We start from the raw sequence: 26,245 nt of genomic DNA, 5'->3' as shown, positions 1-26,245 counted from the left end.
ATATACTTCTCTACTTCAATGGCACTGAGCAATAGTTCCTGCACCTAGTTTTCAGTAAGTCAACAGAGTTCATCTCATAGGCTACCATTACACTATAATTTTCATATAAACTGCCCACCACACAAGGAAGGGGTGAAAATTGTAAAGCTGCATGTTCTCCTCAAACAAAACTTGAAAAAAATATTTAGCATATGAAACTTGTACAAAACGCTGTCAAACATTTTCCATTTCAATAAAAACCAAAGCAAATGGATCGGGACCTTTAGCAAAAAACATACTGTCTCATCCAGATAAGCCAAGTTCAGTTAAGTGATTATTTTTCTCTATTCATAGAATTACACCGTAACTTTTCTTTTGGAACTATTGGACAAGGAACTTGGGGAAAAAAATCTGGAACTTTGTTACTGTATATGCTGACTGCAGCGAGAATTCTTTTATGTGCAACAATGGAAAGACGTAAGAATCTCCATGATGGAAGAATGGGTGGAAAAACTGATGGCGTTAACAGAAACGGCCAAATTAACTGCTTTAATTAAAAGAATATATACAGTTTTGTTTCTGCTTGGAAACCACTTCCAGACTTTGTGCTCGAGACAGAAAAAAAATGAAATATTGACTTTGGGATTTACTGATTAGATACATATATTGTTGTTGAAATGGCTAGTATGTAAAAATAAAAAAATGAGTCTGTATTTTATTCTTATTCGACTAAGTTGAAAAAAAGTTGGAAGATGCTTTTTTTCCCTTTCTTCCCTTACTCCATACTTCTCTTTCACTCTCTTTTTCCTCACCCATTTCCCTATATCTTCATTTTATTTGTATTTTATTATAATTTCAACAATGTGTGTGTATGTGTGTGTATGTGTATGTGTATACGTATACGTATTGTATATAATAATTACACCATATATTACCATCTGAAAGATTTCAAAAGCCCTCTTAGGTACCCAGATACACAAATATCACTATGGAGCAAAGGAATTGAGGTCAGGTAACGGAATAAACAATATATCACTGCAATGACTCATTCCTAGTATTAGACAATGTGCTACACACAAAGAACTGATAAACTGAATGTGTGATCAAGAACATGCCAAGGGAAACTTTACAATCTGATCATGCTTGTGTATGAAATTTAAGTAACACACGGGATGTGTTTGTGGTCCTTCAGTCTCTTTCACAGATGAAAGTGCAGCTAATTCCTTCCTCTAAACACTGTGACTTTAGGGACATTGATATCAATGAACTTTTTATCATTCTGAAGCTCTAACACCTTCCTTTCATTTACCAGTTATCTCTCTTCCTCAGACTCCACACCCTCCACATAACTGACCAATTCATTTAGTTAACTAGATTGAAGATTATATCTTAGAAAAAGGTAAGTGTTTTTTGCAATGCAAAAAAACCCCAAGATTGGTCTGTGACATTTTTTAGGTGGGGCTGCAGAAAATACCTGTATGAGGCCTGTTGCCATTCAGCCACAACCTGAACTGTTACAAAAGCAGTTTCTTTTCTTCATAAGGTTTCCCCATAGGCGCTCTCATTTACAAGTTCTGATCTAGCAGCGAGGGTTGTTGCAAAAGAGTAATGACTCAGAAAGCAATAGCATCCCTTTAATCAGCATTATTAGGGCCTTTTGATGTTGGGTGGACCCTGCTAGTTCCACTTGATAATTAATTTATTTAGATTAATTCTTCTTCTGATTTGTAATTAATTCAAAAACCAGTGTGGAGCCAGAGCCTGAAGGCTTTTAAGCATGCTTGCTTGCATGAGAAAAGGAATTCCCATGTAAGAAGAGCCATTTGTCTGAAATGGTATAGGGTTTCCTGCCTGAGCAGGGGGTTGGACTAGATGACCTCCAAGGTGCCTTCCAACTTTATTATTGTTGTTGTCGTTGTTGTTATTGTTGTTGTTATTATTATTATTAAGGCAAGGGAATGGTGAACAAGCTGATTATTGGAGACAATTTCAACCTAAACAGCAAGAATCAAATCCTTCCTATCTGCCATTGAATATATGGTAGTCCTCTAAGCAGAGATATACCTTGATTGTTTAAATTGCATCCTTTTACATACAATACAAGAAGCTAATAACTAAAGAGACATTAGAGATTGGTGTGAATGCTCCAGACAGAGTTCCTCCCTTGAAGGGCAGCCATGTTAAAGCACATCCATAAATGGCATTTATGGAAAAGAAATGTTGGATGGTTTATTAGGGTGGATCTAGAGGAGCAGACAGATTTGCATTCTTGTGTGATTTGGAGCGTTTCTATTTATTAAATATAATTTTATTTTAGCGGGCGGGATGCTGTGGGCACAATTTGGGAAGGCAGTGCCCAAAGGCAGCATGTTGTCAACCAGTGTCTTAGAAAGCTTTGAAGAGCAAGTAAGAGCAAGCAAGTTGTCGGAACTAGAGTTGAAGAGAAAGCCATTTCCAATGGAAGGGTTTGGCATAATTTGTGGGTGGATGTCATTCAGTTGCACTAAAAAGAGAACGAAATAAGTTCCTACACGTGCTACGTTCTCAAAAAAAGATTGCCCCGCCTCCTGAACTCCTGTAATTTAGTAACAGAAAAGCAATGATATGTACCTACTACACAGGTACATGACCTTTTAATTATTAAATGACCTGTTAATCACTCTTAATCCAAATGATTGCTTTGGCAAGAGGCAAACCTTTCTGGTGCTGTAGACTTCTGGACAGAGAGGTGAGAGTTAAACAAGGAAAAAATTGTGGAAATGATGGCAGGAGAAACTGAGATCAGGTTCTGGAGTAAAGTTTTAATTGAGGCACAGAAAATAAAAGAGGCAGAACTGCATGTTTAGAGCCTTGAAAAGCAGAATCAAAACAGCTTGATGAGAGAGTGGAAGGTAGATAATCAACAATGGTCAAGACAATCTGCTGACTGGCAAGAGAGGCAGCTTTGCTCTAAAAGGCAAGGCTGTCGAACCTGATCACGTCAGGTGACGTATCGTGACGTATTACGACATTTTTTGCCTTTGCAGAGCTGGGGTGGGTGTGGCCTGTGCATGATGCATCCGGCCCGTGGGCCGCCAGTTTCACACCCCTGCTCTAAGGGCTGTGCTGAAGTTTCAAAGAGAATACAGGTAGTCCTCGACTAATGACCACAATTAAGCCCAACCTTTCTGTTATTAAGTGAGTCATTTTAAGTATTTTGCCCCATTTTACGACCTTACTTGCCACAGCTGTGAAGTGAATTGCTGCAGTTGATAAGTTAGTAACACAGTTGTTAAGTGAATCTGGCTTCCCCATTGATTTTGCTTGTCAGAAAGTTGCAAAAGGGGATTACACAGCAACAGTCACAAGTATGAACCAGTTGTCAAGCATCTGAATTTTGATCACATAATCATGGGGCTGCTACAGAGGTCGTAAGTGTGAAAAAATGATCATAAGTCACTTTTTTCAGTGGCCTTGTAACTTTGATCAGTCACTAAATGGACTGTTGTAAGTCAAGAACTACCACTACATAATGGCAGTAAGTCAAGGCAGTAAATTGGATCTCTGACATATTCCACTTGAAAGCAAAATGAAACATCCAAGCAAATTACGAGACAGGCAGTTTGAGACTCAAGATGAACAAAGGGGCAGCATTTGGAATAGCTACGTAGATCTGGAATGGGTTTTTTTAAAAAAAGTTTTATTTTTGTACCTTTCAAGCTAATGGTGATCCTTGGGAACTGCTGAATAAATCCCTAGACACTGAAAAAAAAAAGGCATCTATGGGGAGATGGGGTGTGTGTGTGTGTGTGTGTGTGTGTGTGTGTGTGTGTGTGTGTAAAAGTGACCAAAGGTGCATCATGGAAATGTTGTCAAAATATATCTTTGTGTCGGATGCTGGGATATGGTATGTAAGGATGGAATTTGCAACAGGACATTACTGGTGTATCTCATCATTTGGATGTAATCTCAACTGACTATAAATTCCTGTGGCTGAAAGCCCTGATCTGGAATGAAATCATTCAGGGACACAGTGCCAAGGTGAAGAATAACAGAAGTCTCTAAACTGAGGCTTCTCAGACAGAGAGCCATGACCCCTCTTAAGGCTCATAAGGAAGGAAGGAAGGTCACGTACATTATTTTTAAACCCGATGATCCTTGTGCGGGCAAAAATGAAAGCCCTGACAACAGTGCCCTTGGGCTCCATTCCTCACTTTGACTGCAGAAGTCCATATTGGATAGTGGTGGCTCCTTAAAAAATGAGAAGGTCTGTGATACATAAATTAAAAATGAACAATTCAAAGGGATACATTTATTTCTTGCTTAAAGCTGACACCAATGATGTTATTTTTTTTATACAGGAAGAGGTCACACAGATTTTTTTAAAAAAAAATATTTACTGTTGTACTGTATTGCAAACTTGGAAAATACCTGACTTATGGAAACACTGAATAAGAAATGCAATAAGGTATAAAATACCATAGAAGCATAGAAACCAACGAAATAATGGACTCAAGCGGGAAAGGGGAATCCATTATATCCAAAAGTAAAGATGCAATACCGCTAAAGATTTGGAAGTCAGACACTTCGGGGTGGGAGGTTTTCCAGGCCTAAAAATCATCACATTCTTCAAATGGCGGGAGGGGGGAAGAAACATGCATTCAAGTATTAACAGGACAAGTACCTGTAGTTTTCCTGGCAGGATTTGTCAGAAGTGAATTGCCATTGCCTCCTTTTAAGGCTGAGAGGGAGAGGCTGGCCTAGGCTCACCCAGCTGGCTTTGTGCCTAAAACTCACAGTGTCCATTTCTAAAGTGGCTCTCTTCAAATGTATTCTGAATTGTTCAGCAAAAAAAAAAAAAAATGCGGTCATACAATAGATTTATCTGAATAAGATTTCAGCTCATAGAATATAGCATAGTTTGTAAACAACGCAAACAAAAACCAGTATTCTTTAAATGCCAGAGAGAAATTGAGACTCTGTATAAGCTTGAAGATGGTGGAATTTCTGTGAGAAAGACCAAAAAGCCTGATTAGAAAACACAGGGGAAGAAGCAAAAGCAAAACAGAGGCACACAAGATGATAATTGTCTGACCCTCACTTTAAGCACCAAGTTTGGATTGTGCTTAAGATTGTGTGATTGGGTTCTGTGAAGCTATGATTCAGCCTCCTGATGTTCCCAATTCCCAGTACCAAAACAGATAGTCCTCATTTAGCAACTGCCTCATTTAGTGACCATTCACAGTTACAAAGGTGATGAAAAAGTAGCTTGCAACCAATTCTCACATTTATGACATTTGCAGACCTGTAAATCAAAGGAAAGCTGAAGTAAGATCCTAAGCACAATTACAGTCATGGCTTCACTTAGCAACAGCTTGGTTTAATTGCTGAGTTGCTGGTCCCAATTATGGTCACTGAAAGAGGACTATCTATATACCGGTAGCAATGAAGGAAAAAAATTGGGTTGGATTGATGGATCTTGGGATCTTATTACCATGGGCCCTAATGATAGCAATTACCTCCTCTTATCGGATACACACATTTTGATTTTATACCTAGTATCATGTACCATAGCAACATCAACATTATACTATTAAGAAGTGAAATAATTCTTGCCTCCAATCCTCAAAGGTGCTGATATGAGCTACAGTATGTCATTTTTTTTCTGCAAGAAAATATTAGTAGCTGAGGGTACTTTAAATGCTAGCAAATTTATGATGTCTTTCAAATTTATGAAATCTGCTTGATATTATAATCCTCAGTTAGCAGATATATATACTCAGAGGCACAAAATAAAGTGGGGGGAAGATGTTGCAAGGCTGGAATTCAGCATCTACGAGGTTTGACTGTGGCAATGAAATCCCCAACCTATGTGATTTAGTCAAAATAAATAAGCACTGTGATTCTTTACAATGAGTACCATACAATAATAGAAGCTGTAACAGACTTAGCATTGTTTAATAAATCAACACCTCTGATGGATAGAAACTTCATCTTTCTGACCAAAATGAATAACACTAAATATTTTTGATAAATTGTCATTAAAAAGCATCATACTGTGGGGTTGGGTTTTTTTTTCTCTTCTTCAAAGTTGGCCCATTTAAAGCCACTGAATTCTTAAAAGTTAAAATCTTCTTTTGCAGGTTTTGGAATATTGCCATTTCTGATGTCACTGTCTGGCAGGAATTGTTCTACTTATTTATCAAATGTAAATATCCTGCCTTTCCTCTAAATACCTTAAAGGAAAACTATGTTTATTTCTCATACAATGTAAATAATACCGAGGAATAAAATTTATCCCGTAAGACTAGTGACAAGGCCATCTGGGTGAGTCCACTACTGTATCTCTGCAGAGAATGGCAGCCACTGCAGTCTGAAAAGTCAGCAAGAATTTCCCCATTTCCAACCCCTTCCTCATTGCTTCTGTGATAATATTGATTGCTTATTTATTTTGGCTTAGCATGTGAAATGAACCTTGTTGGTCCATCATGAGTGGTTTAGCACTTATTGTACATGGCTGGGGCCCAGTCTCTGTCAGTCTGAGGGCTTCAACTGATGTTGTGTAGCACACCAAAGGCTGACCTGCAAAAGTAGGCTAAACAAGGCCCAAGGAGCAGGGGGATAAAGAAGAAACCCTGCAGGGGATTTTGGCTACTTTTGGGGGAGGGGGCTTATCGCTTAGTATGTGCTACATGAATTTGTGGTTTATTCAGTAAACTAAGATGAACAATGTCTTATATATGATTGTTAAGTGTCATGTGTGAACCGAATCCCACTTTAATTGGCATATTCCTTTTAACACTTCTTAGCCACCTAGACACATGCATGAATGGGCAGTCATAAAATCTGGAATCATAAAAATAAATATAAGTTGCCACGTACATTAAATAGAAGACAGATTGAGGTAACAGTTGTCAGTTTCCTCCTGAAACTTTATGCCTGTCCAGATCAGCCAGTCCATTCTAAATATTCTGTTTGCCTATTCAAAAATCAGCCTGACAAATCCTTGAGAGAGGGGACTGGGCATGTGCTGGATGCCTGATGGATTGATTAATCTTTTTTTTAATCAGCTTGGGCTAGAGGCCTCCAGAACCTAGCACTCGTTTGAGTTAGGAGGACTTTATTTCTGCTAGATGAGTGAAGCTTCCTCTTGAGGAAAGCAAACGCGCCTCCCGTATCTTCTTCATATATTTCTCATTCTCTTTTCAAAGCTTGGCCTCACGTTTTAAAATATAGTAATTTCAAAGTTGAGCATAAACTTCAGCTTTGTCTCCTTGACTTCTTGGATACAGCTGTTTGGCATAAGTAGATAGGTTTTAAAATGCCATCTTTGCTGCAAGGCAGGTTTTAATGTCACCATTTTTCAGGGGGGGGGGGTTGTGTGTCAGGAATCCTATCTCTGTCTTCTCATAAAATTCTTTGTCACACAGGAAGTCTTATTTATTATACAAGAATGCTGAAAGCATTTTTTTTCCACCCTCCTCTCTTTGATTTTTATTGCTTTAGCTTTGAGTCCTTTGTGCCTCGTAATTATACATTTTGCCCCGTGCCTTGTTTTTCAGAATGACTAATGTCAAATATGTGTACAAGCAAAGGGAAGCTTATAACTGTGAGATTAATAATTAGCAATTAGTGTTAATTAAGATAATTATTTCAATAATAAGATATCTAAATCAGTAATAAACAAATCTTAGGAATATGTTGTGGGTAGTTAATGTGAAGGGAGAATTGAAGGAAATAAAGCAGTGATATCATATCAAGAGATTAAAAAGAAATGTCAAAGGTATTTTAAAGAATTATTTTTGAGCCTTGGGGCATGATGGACATATCCAACTGGTTTTGCCTCTTGCAGAGAATCTTCACCCTGTGCCACAGATTGCAACACAGAACTGAGAAAAGGATAGACTCTGAAACTGGATCCTGCTGATTAAAAACTTCCATTGCTGTGAAATTGGCTGCGTCTCCAATGGTGCTGGGGAAAAGCCACAAGGGCAGAGGTAATTTGAAAGAGATAGAAATGACTGTTGTTGGTGTTGTTACAAAGAATTGCAGCTAGGGCCAAAGACTTGGGCTACAAAAAGCTGGATGACAAGTAGAGAACAGCAAAAAGATACCACCTAGTGCTTATCCAGCGTTTTGTTCCACCCAAACCTAGTAGTCTTATTAATAACATTGTCTCTTGCTAAATCTCTTGCTTTTTTTATTTTGACAACACCTGTCATGTCACTGCTTCTGCTCCTACAATGAGGTGCCAACTCAAAAGAAACCATTGTTAACCACTTGTTTAACTGGTTTAACTTGGAACAGATTTTTAAGCTTTCTGCTAACATATTTGTAATGGAAATTCTTTCACCTGTCGCATTGCCTAATTACCAAAATGCCACTGCCTTTTAACAAACTATTAATGGCTGATAACTACCTACTTTCAGAAAAAAAAAACCAATCTTAGTAGGCTTGTACCTGGCTCTCCAAGTTTCCTTTTAATGAAAAGAGGATGTTTTCTCCCTTCAGCTAGGGGAAAAAAGAATTAAGGACTAGATATAGAGTGACAACTCCAATGACAATATATGTGATGATGTCATCATGCAGAATGCCACCATTATGGCTTCTGCCTAATGTTTCTATATATTAAATAAGCTGCCACATTTCTGTGATGACTTCATCATGCACAAATAGTCATTTGACTATCCTGTTCAGGTGGTACAGTAGACCAAGTGAATGGAATAAAACATAAGGAACATAAAGAATTCATCCCTTGTTCCATACAGCAGTAACTATGGCTACAATATATCTTCATTCTATTGAATTATGTAGTTTGATCATGAGAATAAATCATAGCACTGATTTGAACAGAAGAACTTGCAGTTAATTGAATAAAATTAATAAATTTGAATAATAAATAATAAAGATTAATAAAATTGAAAACAGGCTCCTGGAGAACGCATCAAAGAAATCTACTGGAATCTAACAGGAACACAGTCTAGTCTGGCTTTCCTAAATGGATGAATTTGAAAATACCATTGTAGCCCAGAATTTCACAGTAAATACTGAGAAAGATCTCAATTTGCAACTCAAAATAGACTTTTTTTATACCAACATTATTGCTTATAGGCCTAGCTTTTGAGGACTGAATATTGATATTCAATCCATTATTGTATGCTTATATCTTTCCATGTATCAGGAGTAAAAAGATTGATTTGAGCATATACTAATATGCCAATAAAATAGTGATCAATTTTGCTGCTCCCTCTTCTCCCACTACTGCTTCAGTAGTCTCTGAAAACAGCTTAAAGTCATGCCTAAAACATTTAAAGTCCTTGCTAAGCAGATATCCTTGTTCTTCCTATCGTGAATCTGGAGCTTAGGTTAAGTAAAAAGACTGCTCCAGATAGTGATCAGTTCCTTGATTCTCAAATAAGGTCAAGTTTTAAATTATAGCTCAAAAACCCCAAACATTGAAACTAAGTTAATCCTAGGTAATGGAGTAGCATGCTGATTGGGTAAATGCTCATGAGAGTTTTAGATAAAGAAAACCTGTTTGTAATTAAAAAAAGGTTTGAGTCAGAAGTAAACTTTGTGGAATTTCCACCCCCTCCCCTTGTTCTCTTCCAGTCTGCTACAAGACAGAGAAATACAGTAAGCAAAAATGCAAAGCTTTTTTTTCCCTGTCTCTCTCTGTAACAAAAGATAATTCAGTGAATAAAAATGTTCCTAGTATGGCATGAGAAACTCAGACATTTAACTTTAAAAAAAAACAAAAACCCTGATTTGGTTACCTTCAAAAATGTCAAGAAAGGAAATTGAGAGATTTCTCCCAGTGATCATGGCCCTGAGAGGTGCTGCAATTTGCCACAGATGTACAGCCAAGCATTTGGAAGATGTTCACACGTAAAATTATGTACTGAATGTCAATGTACTTCCTTTCATCAGGGTTAATTGCAAGCTAGTCCTTTCCAATCTGTTTAGTCTGAGTCATACTCTTCTCTACCACCCCTGGGTTTTGTAGTTCCTTCCTTTATCAGCTACAATGCACTGGATGCCATGACTTTTTGGTTGGTCATCATACAATAAATTTCCAAATGACTATGTCTGTAAAGGCAGGCAGCCATGCAGCCATGCAAAAGGGGAGCATGGAGAATGGGGAGGCTGATAGACTTGTTTGATACACTTGTTTGATGCCATCAGTCCACTAGAGGTCATTGTAAGACTCAGCCAGGCTCCTGTCAAGATTTCTCAGTAGTTTGGTTCAATAACCCTAACCCTGTGTTCACTGTTGTGAAATCTGAATGGTATTTAGGAAGGAGTTGTTGAGGGAAAAACCTCACTGTAAACATCCAGCTCAGCAGTTAAAAAGACAAACCATGCTGGAATGACTCACAGAAGAGCTAAAAATAAGACAGCATTTATTGTAATGCTGTCTTATTACATAAAACTAAGATGAGCCTGCATTTGGCACATTATTCATTTAATTTTATGTCCAATTTATATTCCACTGTTCTGTGCAATCAAATACTCACAGAGGCTAACAGGAACAAAAAAAAATTAAAACTTACATTCCCGCTGATTCAAAATTAATTAACAATTAAAACCCTGATCAAAGAGAGCAGTCTTATTAATTAAGAATTAAAAACCTGGCTAATCTTCCAAAGACAGAGAGCAGGAGCCAAGTATTCTTAAGAGGGTGCTTTCCATAGAGTGGAGAACAGCACCACTCCCACGTATCAAAAGAAGAACTGAGGCATCTTCAAAAGGGCCCTTCCTGTAAATCTGCACTGGAAGACAGGCTCATAATATGAGACATAATTTCTCAAGTGGGAGCCAGTTTATTATAGTGTTAAGGCATCAGGTTAGAAACTGGAACACTATGCATTTGGGTCCTGCTTTTTGCAGAAAGCCAATTGGCTGACCTTGGGCCAGTTATTCTCTCTTAGCTCTGAGAAATGGACAAAAACAAACCACTTCCGATAATCTTACCAAGAAAACTGCAAGGACTTTTCCAAAACTGACCTGAAGGCACAAAACAAACCAAAACAAAACAAAAATTATCAAGTAATCAGCACTAACTTGTTCAAAGATCAATCCCGGCATTTCAAATTGTGCCCAGTACGCAGTTGGCAGATCTTTTAGTACAGGCCACACTGATCCCAGTATTAGTTTAACAGAATAGCTGCTGAATTTTGTACCAGTTGCAACTTCAGGACTCTTGTCAAGGATATCAAATACTAACTGTTTTGCAAAATGAATAAAGAGATTCAGCTAATTCAGGAATAGTCAAAGTTCAGAAGCTAACTGCAAGGGTGTAAAATAGACCTCACCACAGCAGCCGCATATGAAACTGAAGACAGATGAGGATCAAAGGATATACCCAATTGCAGACCTACTGTCTTGGAAAGACTGCAGCCCTCATCCAACTTCAGTCCATGTCCAGTTTCTTAATAACCAATGGCATTTCCCTCTAGTCTGGATTTAATTTCAGCTTGTTTTCCCTTTTCCAGCCTATAGTAATGTTAGCATTTGACAGTACAATTCACATTATCTTTATCAACACAAATTTCATAGAAATGGGAATGTTGTAGAAAGGGGCAATTAAAATGATGGAGGAGTTTCTTTCCTCGCTGAAAGAGCCTCTTTTCAGCGAGGAAAGATATTTCATAGTTCTTCGTTTGGAGGGAATACCCGACTAGCTAAGTGGTTCAGGAAGATGAAATCCTGCAGAAATGTGCAAATTTTATCAATACAGCAAGAAAATTATTTTAATTCCTCAAATCATTTTCTTATCATAGGATACACTGAGTAATGTTCACCATGGTAAAACTGATGAACTTATGGAAACTATGGGCAGGGACGCCAACACAACCTCATGCAGAGAATCATGGTTTTCATAATATAAATGTATTGTTTCAGAAGCAATGTTGGGCAATGCTAAATCCAATTGGTGATCACAGGTAGCCAGTGGTGGGATTCAGCCGGTTTGCACCAGTTTGGGAGAACTGGTAGCTAAATTTTTTTGAGTTCGGAGAACCAGCTGGAGGAGGCCTTGCAGGCTTAGAATGGCCTGCCGGAAGTATGTGGATGCCACTTCCGGAAGTCCGTTCTAGGCCTTGGAGGCCTGGAGGAAGTGTCTCAGGCTTAGAATGGCCCCTCCAGAAGTGCGTGGATGCTACTTCTGGAAGTCCGTTCTAGGCCTTGGATGCCAGGCCTGCATCCACTCAGAGAACTGGTTGTTCAGGTATTTGAATCCCACCACTACATGTAGCCCTTTTCAATACAATTCAGCAACAGTCCATTTTCAGGCAAAAGGAGATTTAAGTCGAGCATTCTCAGTATCTGTTCATGGCACTGTATCTAAAGCAGTCTCTTTAACAGCCAATCATTTGAAAATTCCTAAATACAATTTATAACTCCATTATGTATAATCTTATTAGTGATTCCTTTACATGTAGTATTTAATATCTACATCTCAGAAAAAGAATAAATGCCTAGAAGTGTACAGAAGCAGAAATCGGAAACAAATCCTAATATATAATTATTGTGTTCAGTGGAAAGCACACATTTGGAAATGCAGCCCCATAGCAGAGATACCCATTTTCCCACCTATCTGTATTTCCCTACAAATAGAGAAATGGTACCAAAAGTATTTTGTATGGAAAATTATTTTTATGTCATTTATAATGACATCCAATTCAAAACACAACATTTAAAGCCAAGTCAAATAAAAAAAAAACAATTGCAACCAGAATATACTGTAAATTGTAATATACTAAACTGGTTAATGCTGGTCTGGGACCATAATAAAACTATTATTATTATTATTATTATTATTATTATTATTAAACTGGTACACAAACATTTACTCTAAAAATATTTTAAAAAGCATCTTCCTTTTTGCAGTGAAAGGAATTGAATTCAACATCATTCCTTTTGGGGAAAAAAGCATTAACAGTGGCTGTGGTTTGCTACAGAGAAAGCCTATGTTTCTTGAGACCAAGGCTTCTGCCATAGTTTTTAATTCCCATGTGCTCTAGATGGGAGCAAGTGATCCCTAATAAAATCTGGTTCTAAACTATGTATGGCTTTAAAGACAAAATGCAGCCTTCCGAATTGGCCATAGAAGCAAATAGAAGCGAGTGGAATTGATATATGATCTAAGACATATGCTTTGACTTGCAACTACCAGACAAAAGTCTGGTCGCTGCATTTTGGACTAATTGAAGTTTCTAAACTGCCTTCAAAGTCAGCCCCATGTAAAATACAGTGTATGATAATAATCCAGGCTTGAGGTAAGAGCAGCATGAAGACAGAAGCCAAACTCCCTTTAATAGGATAAGATTGCAAACAGTTTATTAGCCAATGTTCATAACATGTTCTGCAACTCTGAAAGGAGCCTTAATTAATAGTCCCTCTGTCTTGTGTTATTGTTATTTATTTCTCACATCCATTTTTATACCATTTCATACTGAAGTAGGCAATGGAACAGAATGAAGATGAATGAAATAAATATTTAAAATATGTTCAAAACAGATAATGGAACAGCATGGGCATTTTTAAAAAGTTGATGGAAGGAATGTGGGAGGGATCATCCATAACCAAAGTAAGACCTAGCTAGAGAGAGAAATTAGATCTGCTGTTTGTCTCAAGGTAACTGCAAGATAATCTTAAGACATTAAGATCTGTCTTTTGTTATGGTCATATCCATTCCTCATTACCTTTGAGATTTCTAGTGCTATTTCCTCTCAGGGATGGAAGCTGGACCTATCAATCTGTTCCAGACACTAATCCACCCCACTGAGCAGACATGTCAAACTCGCGACGTCATGTGACATCGCGCAACATATCAGGACAGTTTTACCATTGCCGGCAATGGGGCGGGCGTGGCTTTTGGATGATGCATCCAGCCCGCGGGCGGGCAGTTTGACACCCCTGCCACTGAGTTTCAGAGAAACCTTGGACTTTTTCCTGATGGGCAGCTCTTTTGCAGCGAATGTGCCTTGAATGTGATCGCTCCTATGTGGACTTTCTCTGAATATGATCTCAGAGGATTACCTGATTTACCAAGATACACTGGAAGATGAAGCACAGAAAACAATGCTTAGAGTGCAATTAGATAAAGCTAGGAGTGAGCCCACACTACTGGAAATTACACATGGTAATAAGAATGGCAAAATATAATTAGTTTTATGCTTCTTACTACATTTGTAGATAACTGGCCAGTGGCCTCGTTCAAAATGACTTTTTTTTTTACTTGAAAAGAGTCAGTCTACAGGGTTACTGTGAGGATTATTCTCGGTATCTGTCAAATAAAATCACTCAAATCTGCTCTGAGATGGAGTCTGGCTGGCTGAGGGAGAGTCTTGCCATCTTAGTTTGTAAGACTTTGAGCGTGAAGGAGGGAACAGGATCCTCAGGACTGTAATCTGGCAACCAATATGTTATATTAAAGGTGGTCCTCGACTTATGATTGTAATGGAGCCTGAGCACAGCAATCATTAAACGTCACAGTTGTTAAGCAAACTAATGCTTCACTATGGGTGCAGTTTTGCTGAAGCCTAGAAATAAATGCTGGCTTTTGGCAAAACCATTGGAGATCACAGATACGTGACCTTAGGATGTTGCAAACAGCCATAAATGCAGCCTCATTGCTAAACAACCAAAGTTTGGTCATGTGGTCACAGAGAATGGAGGAGGCAACCATTGGAACTTCAAACCTCAAGGTAGGTTTGTTGTAAAGTCAAGGACTACTAGTAATGTCCCTCGTGGTTGTTCAAGGCCTTCTGGGAGGTGATTTGTAGTTTAGTCCAAGAAATGATCCTTACCTTATCCTTAGCTAACAGAGCAGTTCCATCTGCCTTGAAGGTAGTGATATAATGCCTCTTTAAGAACCATCACTCATCCCAATTCTGTTGGCTGATTTCTGATCAGTTGCGTTTTCAGAAAGAAGCAGTTTATCTAATTTTTTTCAGACTTGAATACAGCATTATCCACACTTAAGGATAACTTTTACCAGGCCCAGATGGGATGGTGTAATTATCCAATCTTTTTGTGACCTTTTAGCAACTTTTAATATCATTGACCATAGTATCTTGGACTGGCTACAGGGGTTGGGGTTAGGGGGAGGCACAGTATTACAGTGTTTCTTTTCCTATCTTTATGGTCAGTTACAGTTGATGTTGGCAGGAGGAAAAATTGAGTTTGAGACCACTATAGTATGAGGTTCTTCAAGGCTAAACAATCTCACCACATCTATTCAGCATCTACCTGAAGTTGCTAGGCAACGTCATTCAACAGCATGAGGTCCAGTGTCATCAATATGCCAATGATACCCAGTTGAACATTTGAACCCCTGGCCAGTCAAGTGATGCTGTCAAAGTCCTATTGTAATGTCTGGGAGCTGTAAATCATGGCTGGCTGAGGAATCTTGAAAGTTAAAGGCCACATATTTTAAGTTACCAAGTTTGAGAAATACTGCTTTATATTAAGAGGTAATATAATATTCTGAAAACTGAATTGGGATTTTAAAGACTGGATTTTGGCCAGGAAGCTTATTTAGTAATCCTGAATTATTCTTTTTCTCAGCCTAATTCTCTGGATAGGTTGTTATGAGGATAAAGCAGAGAGAATCTATTGGTGTCATCTTCATCACCATCACTAACAACATTGTAATTTGTTTTGGTCCATTAACTACCAGATGGCGCTCATCTTGCTGAGAGTCTTGAAGACCTGGCTCATCACACAGGCTTTTGGTAAGCATGACTGAACCTCCCTTCTGGGCAGTGTGGGTTTGCATCTTGATGTTGCCAGGCTTTTGCTATTGTCTTTTCCATTATTATTATTATTGTTGATCATTGCAAAGTCAGCCAGATGTTCAGACTGGGTTTCGCATTTTTGTCTACCTATTGAGTCCTTACCAAGGACCTGAGATAGGTAGATCTGGATGTTTGATGGTGTTACAGATATTGTCACAGGATGGAAGCTGTTCCCAGTAAAGCTGCCTTTTGCAATTGACTGATGGTGAATTTGTCAATGCCAATGGTATTCAAGTGATGCTCCAGTTGTCTTGGGAATGCACCCAAGGGGCCTATTACTATTGGTACTACAATTGCTTGCCTTTGCCACAGTTGTTCTATTTCTATTTGTAGGTCTTTGTATTTTGTTATCTTCTCTAATTATTTCTCTTCTCTTCTACTATTTCCAGGCACTGCCACATCCACTATCCAGACTTTTTTGTCCTTCTTATCGATAATAGTTAAGTCCAGGGTGTTATGTGGCAGGTGCCTGTCTGTTTGAATTCTAAAGTCCCAGAACAATTTAAGTTCTTTATTTCCTATGGCTTTCTCTATTTTATGGTCCCACCAGTTCTTGCCTGCAGGCAAATGATATTTCATGCAGATCTTCCAATGCACCATTGTTGCTACTTTGTCATGCCGCTGCTTGTAGTCAGTCTGTGCAATCTTCTTGCAGCAGCTTATCAGGTGGTCTACTTTTTCTTCAGCTTCTATGCATAGGCGGCACTTACTGTCTGTTGCTGTCATCTCAATTCCAGCTTTGTACACGATGGGTCGGACACGACTTCGCAATTAACAACAACAACAACATGCAGAAAGCAGATAATAATAAGATATGACAATGGCTAAGACCAGGAAAGTTGAGGAAAGAGACCAAGGGACTAATTGTGGCTGCACAAGACCAAGCCTTAAGGACAAATTGCAATAGTAATAGCATTTAGACTTGTATACCGCTTCACAGTGCTTTACAGCCCTCTCTAAGCAATTTACAGAGCAACATATTGCCCCCAACAACCTGGATCCTCATTTTATCGACCTCGAAAGGATGGAATGTTTAGTCGATTTTGAGCAGGTGAGAACTGAACCTCTGGCAATTGGGAGAATTTTTATATTCTTTAGTTAGAGGGCTTTGTTCTTCGTGAGGCAGAGGAGAGGGTGCCTGAAAACAGTTTTATATATCTATTGCCAACTCCCCCTGGTTTGCATCTACATTCTGAGTTACTTCTGCCAAGGCTTTGATTTCTTTTCCCTGGGTAAACCTTTGCAGTTCTTCCAATTCTGCTTCTGTGAATACTTTATTTCATATTATAAATCAATGTTGATCTGCTAGCCTCTGTTATTTCTGATTCTGGGTGTTGTTCTCTCCAGAACTGGCGCATTCATTTCAAATATCCTCTTCTTGTTGGCTTGATATGTAATAACAGATTCTTATTTCTTTGTTTTCAATGACTGTATATTTGCGATGGGTAAACATTTTTTCTTCCAGTAGTTCTGAAGCTGCTGGCCCTGGCTGCTCAGCCAACAGTCCTGAGTCCTGTAGCCTATTTTTCACCAGATATCCAGGTTCTCCAACATCTAGCACAGACCTTATTAACCCGAGTGACATCTGAGCTGGTATGGCTTTCTGAAATTTACCACATTTTTAATGGGAAAGACACTCTTTGTCTGACTCCTCTGATGAGACTTGTCCAGTATGGTTGAACCTCTGGCATAGCTCTGATCTTTCTCAGAGCACACAAACCCAACAACCACGTCAAGGTAGTGCCTCACTGGGGGATTATTATTGTTATTGTTTTGTTATTGTTAGGGTTATTGTATCACTTTGTTGTTCAGAATGTTTTTATATAAAAACTATCCAGAGTCACTGGGAGCTGGATGGTGTAAATAAATTATTAAATAAATACATTTCCCCACTAGTGATTAGTGGCACCCTCCAGCATCATTCAGCCATTCTTCAAGTGATAGAAGGCCAGTCTCTGAGGTGATACACAATGATTGGATGAGTCTGGAAGACATTGTGGGAAAATGAACTAAAAGATCTATCCATCCAGCAAAGCGAAATGTCAGACTACTTTTGCATGCAAAGAATTTTGTCTATAACTAAAATATGCCTCCTTTTCAATACAGAAAAATTACTACTGAGCTTCATTTATTGGAAGAACACATCATAATAGGTAGGTCAGTTTCCCCTTATCTAAGGGCTCCCTGAATGTGTGGAAGTACTATCCCAAGCATTTCCAGCAAATTTGGTCAACTGTAGTAAACTGATTTGCATACAAGAATCTGCTGACATATTTATATTGAATTCTCAATTCCATTGTGGTTTTGTTATTATTATGATTTTGGGGGAAGAAATCTGATGAAATGATTTTTAGAGGCAATTTTTACAAAAAAAGTTTCTGAAGTCAGTCTTTCCGACTCACATAATCAATCCCATATAAATCAGTGGCACCATTCGTGATTAAGGATGAGTTTAGAACACAGAGCTTACGCTGAGGCATAAGAGCTTATCCTGAGGCCATGTACAAAGTACAAGAGAGTATCAACCATGGTTCTATGTTTTACTTGACTCCAGCTGTTTCAATGCAAATCTTTGCTGGTTATAGGTAATTTTTGTTCTAATTCATTAAGAGTTAAAGGAAATCCTTTAGCCATTAGATTCCTGTCATTTCCACCGAAAAGGAAGCCTCTGGCATGTAACTAGATACCCACTGTTTTTAAGTCCTGCTGATCTTTGACTTTAAACTTCTGGACAGTATTAATTTCCATTTAATTTAAAAACATGCATGGCATTCTCAGCCTGATTGAGTTACAGGGAAAGAACACCAATATGCTTCCTGTTGAAAATAATAAAGGAAATTGTTCCTTCCTTATCGATCTATCAATTATCAATAGTTAGGTTTTCCGGGAATTGGACATGGAAATATTTGATACCAGGATGTAAATTTGTAAAAGAATCCAATGCCATTTCTTTTAAGAGAAGGAGAATCTTAAAACTCATGAAAAGTGAGATCGCTGACTTTTGGCCTTTAAGTCCAAGCCGCTATCTAATGTAGCACTATTTGTCATTGTGGTCAACCATACACCTCTGAAATAACATTTCTAATTCAGGGTACAGAACATACAAGCAAAAGTCAATGGACCAAGTGGTGGTGGGGTTAACATCCAATTTAGAATTCTGGCACACTCTATGGAGTTGCTAGACTGTATTTCAAAACTGGATCTCTACACCAGAGGAAGAATCAGGCTTTTAGTAGCAGTCATCTCTGGGGTGTCTGTTGGAAGATATAAAAGCAGGAGGAATCACTGACCTGTCCAAATTCAAAGAGCTATAGCCATCTCCTGAAGATGTACCTTTTTGCCAAGACTTGCAGATATTTCCCTGGTTTTCCTTTCCTTCAATGATAGTCTTTAACTTTGTTACTTGTTGATATGTAAGAAATCGATAGAGAGAAGTGGGCAGAATTATTTGAGAAGTTCAGAAGCCTTAATATTATTGGCATAGTAGCCTTCTACTTACTTTCTTTTAACACATTTACCTCTGTTCATTTGATGTCTCTGCTGGTTTCCAATTTTTGTTGGGGCTAAAATCTTCAGATTTTTGAAGAGCGATTTCGTTTCACGTATATAGTCACTGGAAATGGAAGCGCAAATTGTGGGGAGGTGTGTTCATCTAACCATATAGAATGAAGACATTAGGCCTTTTACTATTGTCTGGCAATAGCACCTTGAACTATTCAAACAGAAAATGTACAAAGGTACTACCGGTATTTGGTGCAGTTTTTGATAAGGACCCATTTCTGGTGTGGGAAATTCCATGTAGCAGAGCTGCTGCAGCCCTAGTAAACTATTCAAGATCCATTTTAAGCAGCAAAATAATAGATGTTTGGTGTGCCTTAAAAATGGGAGTGAGTAGGCTTTGTCTATAATTCTGCTGTCTACTCTTCTTCATTGCAAAGTCCATCCATTACTGTCTTAGTCCTTCTACCTGGGTCCTTTTAACTGGAGGTTGAGTTTGGCAACTTGTGCATAGGAAACAAATAGATACACAGCAAATCTGTCTCATGGAGAGATTGATTTTCCTATTTATACATTGAAAAGACTAAATGATAAAAAATAATTTTAGTAGCACACAAAGAAAAAAAGAAAAATAAAGAAAATAAAAGACATTACAAACTGCCATAAGAGTTTTTTTTATTCTACTATTATGCAAATGCTGAAAAAATAATATTTGTCCATTTAAAAAATCCAGGTTTTGAAATACTGTCCCAAAAGGCATACTAATATTTTTTCCTGGGCACTTCAGATCAGGTGTGAAAATTGTACTCTGAACTCTCTTTTAAAGAGCACTAAAATTAGCAGAAGATGCTGGTTTGGCAATTCCATCCAATGTTTCCTAGATCCTCTGGAATCATGCTCTAAATTATGGCTGGCTGGGAAATACTAAGAGTTGAAGGCTATACATTTTAAGTTTGAGAAATATGGCTCTAAATTAAGAGGTAATATAAGACAGTATTTTGCATACTGAATTGGGATTTCTAAAACTGGATTTTAGCCAAGAAGCTTATTTAATAATCCTGAGACATCCCTATTTCTCAGCCTGGTTGTCTGGGTAGGTTGTTGTGAGGATAAAGCTGAGAGAATCTGTTACTGCCATCATCACTATCACCAACAATATAATTTGTCTTAGTCTATTAATAATTCCAAAAAGCACAAAGCAGTAGCAAATTCCCCTCTGCATTAGTAACGTTAAATGTAAGTACAGATTCCCTGGATTTGATAATCCATAAATGAGAACTTTCCTATTTTGACAAACTAGTTCATATGTAAGCAACTGAGAGTGCAAAATTTTGCATTGATTGGAAATCCAAATTTGTGGTCATTTAAGTTACACTTAATTTCTTAACCAGAATGGGTCAGATCATGTTCCTCAGTCAAAGCTACAGTAGTTGTTAATGTCTGCCAAGTGCTGACCCAGCAGACTATCATTTTTAACACACTGTGCATGGCCACATCTAAGATTAAGTGTAACTAGCATTGTTTTCCTATGTGGATGCCTAACCATGGTTTTGCTCTTGCTGATGAGCTGCGTGCTGATCAGCAGGTTTCTGCTGCAGCTTTGGAGTCAGAAACATTGTTTATTATTTCACTCCCTGTTCCAAAGCTGAGAAAACATTGTTTATAACAAACTTCAAAAGACTGTGTTACAGATATCAAGCCCATATTGTATGAGTTTTTGCCAAGTCAAATTAGGCTATTTCACTTGATATTAGGTTTGACAAGCAAAGAGACTGTGAAAACCAGAATTCCAGCAGGGCGTGCCTCCTGTAATTCTGAAATATACTGAAATATATATATTCTGTGAGTGCATGTACGTGCATATGCACATATTCCATCTCATAAATTCTATCTCATATGTGTTTTAACATTTTCAACAGTAGCTCTACTCCCTACTGTAAGATTAGGTTACTGTCTATATTTATCTTGTCTTCAAATGTGCCTTATTCTATCATAGTCTTTTCTAAGATCAAAATTATTCTCTAATGTGGATAAATTAAATAGGCTGTTTTGGCTTGCAAGCTAGTCCTTTCAGATGGCATGTCTCCATGACTCTGCTCTATTATTGTACTAATCTTGAGGATCAATGATTAACATGGGCTTTCTTTTTACTCTCAAGATACCTACAGACATAATACAGGACATTTGGAGAAAACATTTCACATGGAATTTGCCACTGACAAGTGAATTGTTGAATAAATAACATAGCAGACAGTCTATCTTAATGTAGGAAGCACTAGTAATAGTGCTAACAAGCCTAAAAAGCCCAGGAGAAAGGTAACAAATCATACTGTGTTGACTTGAACTCTTTGTTGGGTGGCAGTTCTCAATATTCCTAAGTAACCCAGAAAGTCAAGGGCTTTTAACTAGAAACAATGAGGATAGAATTTGGGACCATCTTAATTTTAAAACACATTCCTTGTCACAAAGTTGTGCTTTTAAGGAGCAGAAGAATTGAGCATGTTCAAGGTATGGAGACATAGCAGACAGTAAATGTGCATAACTATAGTTCTTTCTCATTGACCCTTCACTTTTGTTATGCTCAAAAGGACATTATTTTAGCTTTTGAAGCTAAAATAAAAATCCATCCATTTTGAAAGAGAAACTACCGTTCCTTGGAAGGAACTCTAAGTTTATTTAAATGCGATACAAGCGTATATTGAATCACTATGTGCATTTCTATAGGAATGTGTCTACCAATGAGGAAAGAACAACTGAGGTAATTGAGGGGGGGGGAATGATGGAGGTTCAACATAGAGCAAAAGAAAACATAATGAGACTAAACTATGTTTGCATAAAAATAACCACAACTCAGTATCCCACCTCACCTTGAGCAATGCTGAGAAACCTTGCACACAAAATCAGTTGATATTTAGCTTATTGACAGAAGCTTGGAATGGGACAACTCAGTGTGGCCAGCTTGGTGAGGCCAACAGCAGTAGCGGCAGCAGTGGGAGTGTAAAAATGGGATGTCCTGGCTGCTGCTGCCTCCCTGTTGCCCATCCCACCTGCCTCCCTGCTGCCTGGAGCTCAGTGGCGGCAGCAGCAATGTGAAAATGGGAAACCCTGGGCTGCTGCTGCCACTCTGCACTCTGTTCACCTGCTCGCTCACCCACCTGCCAGGTCTCCCTCCGGCCACCCAGGGCAAGTTGTTCACACAGTAAGTTGGCCATGTGGACTTGTACTGTGGTGACTTGGTGGCTGTGAGTTGACAGAGGTGGCTTGTCGGTGGCAAGCTGGCAGTGGCAAGCTGGAGGCAGTGAACTAACTACATCAAGCAGGGTGTGCCAAGTTGTCCTAGACACACAGGAGTTAGCCATAACTTCTCCAATCCTGGTTGATTGGAGAAACAGAAGTAGAACCTAACTAAACATTTTTGTCAGATAGCTAGGAAAATAAAACATATATTTTTTTAAAAAATGTAAAGAATTTAAAAAATGTTCAAAAATATGGGACAGATATTTTAAAATCATAAATGTGAGAAATATAGTTTTGTAAGCATGTCCTGCTTTAAATATATTGTATGAACTAATTGTGGATATTTACCCAAAGGGGGTTAGCTTTTAGCCTAAAATACCTTTGTGCTGTTTATGGCTAAACTAACTACTCCCATCAACCAAATTGTCCAAATAATATTTTGGGGTAGGGTTGGAGAAATTGTCTGGTTCACTTCTGAGACAGGATAGGATAGTGGCTTAGAATGGTCTCATGACATTGGGGATTCTCTAAGCATTCCATCTCTCTTCTCTTTTTTATTCTACAACCAACATAACTACAGGGGAAGTTATAGTTAAAAAGAGGCTGAGGGGGTTGGGGTTGAGTAAGACCTCCTGATTATATCTTTCCTGGTTCTGGCTGTGATATGTCACCACAATTAAAGGCAGGATATGACAGCAGCTTCCTTTAGAGTGGCTAAATGGAGTTAGAAAACAGCTTTTCCCCACAAACTGGGTCACTTGTTCACAGGTCTGAGTTGGGCGAGGGTTCAGAAAGAAAGAAAGAAAGAAAGAAAGAAAGAAAGAAAGAAAGAAAGAAAGAAAGAAAGAAAGAACTGTCAGTACACAGGAGTTGGTCAATTAAATAGAAGATTGAGTCACCTAATCAGCCATTTTGTGCAATCATAGCATATTGTTTATATATATGTCAGTTTGTTATATATATAGGTAATCTTTGACTTACGACCACAATTGAGTCCAAAATTTCTGTTGCTAAACAAGACAATTGTTAAATGAACATTGTCCCATTTATGACTTTTCTTGCTACAGGTGTTAAGAGAATCACTGCAGTTATTAAATTAGTAACACAGTTGTTAAGTGAATCTGGCTTCCCCATTGACTTTGCTTGTCAGAAGATTGTAAAAGGTGATCACATAATCTGGGACACATCATAAATAAGAATCAATTGCTAAGCACCCAAATTTTGATTACATGACCATGTGGATGCTGCAATGGTCATAAGTGTGAAAAACTGTCACTTTTTATTGCTATTGTAACTCTGAATGATTGCTAAACAAACTTGTAAGTTGAGGACTACATGCAATGAATATGGTTCTTTGAGCTCTTTGAAGGAAGACTAGGGTTAAATTGAGAAATAATGATGATATTTTAATATGGTCAGGAAACATGGAATAGGATCGATCCATGATGAATAAGAACAGGATGGAAAATATGCAATATTCTAGATAAGAATTTCTGCCTGTTTGATCTGCAGAATGAGACACAAATTACTGAAAATGAGATGTAATACTAAAGGACACTCTTGACTGGAAACTATTCATAAGCTGTGATGAATATTTCTCCATTCCAATGTCTTCCAGATAGGCTGGTCATGCTTTCTGGGAACTAGGGGCATCTAGTCTCAAAACATATAGAAATCAACGTTAGGAAAAACTATTTTCCTTCCATATTATCCATGCCTGCCACTTTCAAAATTAACTACCCTTTTTATTCAATAAGCAGAAGTCTGGTTGTAACTGAACTGGCAAATGAACAATACATTTTATTCAACAGGCAGAATTCTGGGTTGTAACTGGACTGGTAAATTTCCCATGCATAAGTCAGAGAGAGAAAAGGAGAAAGAGAAAGAGGGAGAAAGAGAGAGGGAGAGAGAAAGAGAGAGAGAAAAGAGAAAGAGAGAGAGAGAGAAAGAGAGACAAGGAGAGAGAAAATTACATTCTCCTCAGTGAAGAATGTAAAGTCAGTGAGATACAAGCCACTAAACTAAAGCATAAAGAACCATTACACATGTAGTCATTATACCAGCATGTGCAAATGTTAACTGTCGTCCTCACATCCAACTTAATCAAGTCTAAAAGTGTAACTTCAATAACTTCTGAAAAAAAAGGCCACAAGCGTTGGATTCTGGGGATGATTCCACAAAGTTGGGAATCATGAAAGAGGTCTCTGCAGGAAGAGGCGATTATGCTGGGATGTGAGAATTCACCACAACGACTATTTACAAGCTATACATCCAGCTGTTAATTTCAAGTTATCAAAACCAATCAGCATATCCAACTTCTTAAACAACATCTGATCGCCATCATCATGCTGGCAATCGTGTGCTGACAAACATATATAGCAGAGCTGAATTTACTTAAGTATACAGCACTGGTTTCCTTCACTAAACACTAAAATGTGACTTCAATTACCAAGTCAGCTCTTACGCAGTGTTAGAAACTAGGAAAACAAAAAAAAATAGTCATGAACTCTTACTTGGAATGGAAAATACAGCTGGGGCAAAACAGAAAGGAGTTTCATGTGTTCATATACAGCAAAAGGAAAAATAAATGGTCTTTGAAAAGGAAAGTTCGCAATAGACTAATTTCCTGATTGATCAAAGCCACATTGCTTCCAATGTAGCAAGGCTTGTTAATTTTTTGATGGCCAAGGATATACCTGACAGATTTTTATGGAGACAAGGGCAAAATAGGTAGGGCCCCTGCTTATAGATTGACTTATTGGTTGATAATCTCATAACGAATGTATGAATTCAAACCTTTTAGATACTAAAAACTATCTACAAACAGAGAAAATAGAGAAGAAAATTAAATTATCAACTCTCAAAAGGACATCTACTGAGGCAGACCAGGTCCACCCTTCACATCAAAAGCTCCATGGAACAGGATTGCTTTAAAAGCTTTCAGAAAGGGGGGGGGACTCCCTGAATTAAAGGTCAATGTGTTACATAGGAAGGAGGGGGGGAGAGAAGACTGTAACCAAAAGGCATGCCTTTGGACTCACATTCTTTTCATCTCACAAAGAGTGAGGATCCTCCGCAGATTCTCTTTATACGCATACACTAGCTGAGATAAATAGGAATGGGAGAGATGATCCTGTAAGTATTAGGGTGCTAAGTTGTGTAAAGCTTTGTAGATGTTAACTTACATCTTAGTTTGGATTCAGAAGTCTGTTGACAGCAATGCAGCAACCAAAGAACAGGTGCAGCACTAACAAACTTTTTTTTTCCCTATTAGTAAAGCTGCTTTTTTCCTATTATCAAAGCTGCTGAAGCTTGGATTATTTTATTTATCCAATTTGTACAGCTGCCTATCTCATGAGAAGTGACTCTCTTTATATTATGGATTATGGATATGTTTACAGTATTGTAATATGTTCCTTTGCATATGTATGATTGTGTCTGTCATCATTGTAAATACTGATTTAATTACAATGTAACAACCAACAATAAAACTAATTTTATTGGATAAAATATAATTATTGCATTCTTTTTTGATAACATTATGTAGATATTGATGATGATGATGATTATGATGAACCAATAGCAGCTTCAGAGTTGTTTTTAAGAGTAACCTTAATTAAAGTGCATTGTAGTAGTATAAGTAGTATAAGTGTGAGATGATAACATAATGCATCACAGATGTAAGAGCTTCCTGGTCCAAGAAAGCCTGCCCCTGGCCAAAAGCTTCATCTGCTTCTTGAGCTGGAACC

The sequence above is a fragment of the Crotalus tigris genome, unplaced genomic scaffold (genome assembly GCF_016545835.1).
Source record: "Crotalus tigris isolate CLP2741 ecotype Arizona unplaced genomic scaffold, ASM1654583v1 scf7180000017568.12009008, whole genome shotgun sequence".
Classification (NCBI taxonomy): Eukaryota; Metazoa; Chordata; class Lepidosauria; order Squamata; family Viperidae; genus Crotalus; species Crotalus tigris.
Note: the sequence above shows the minus strand (reverse complement) of the source record.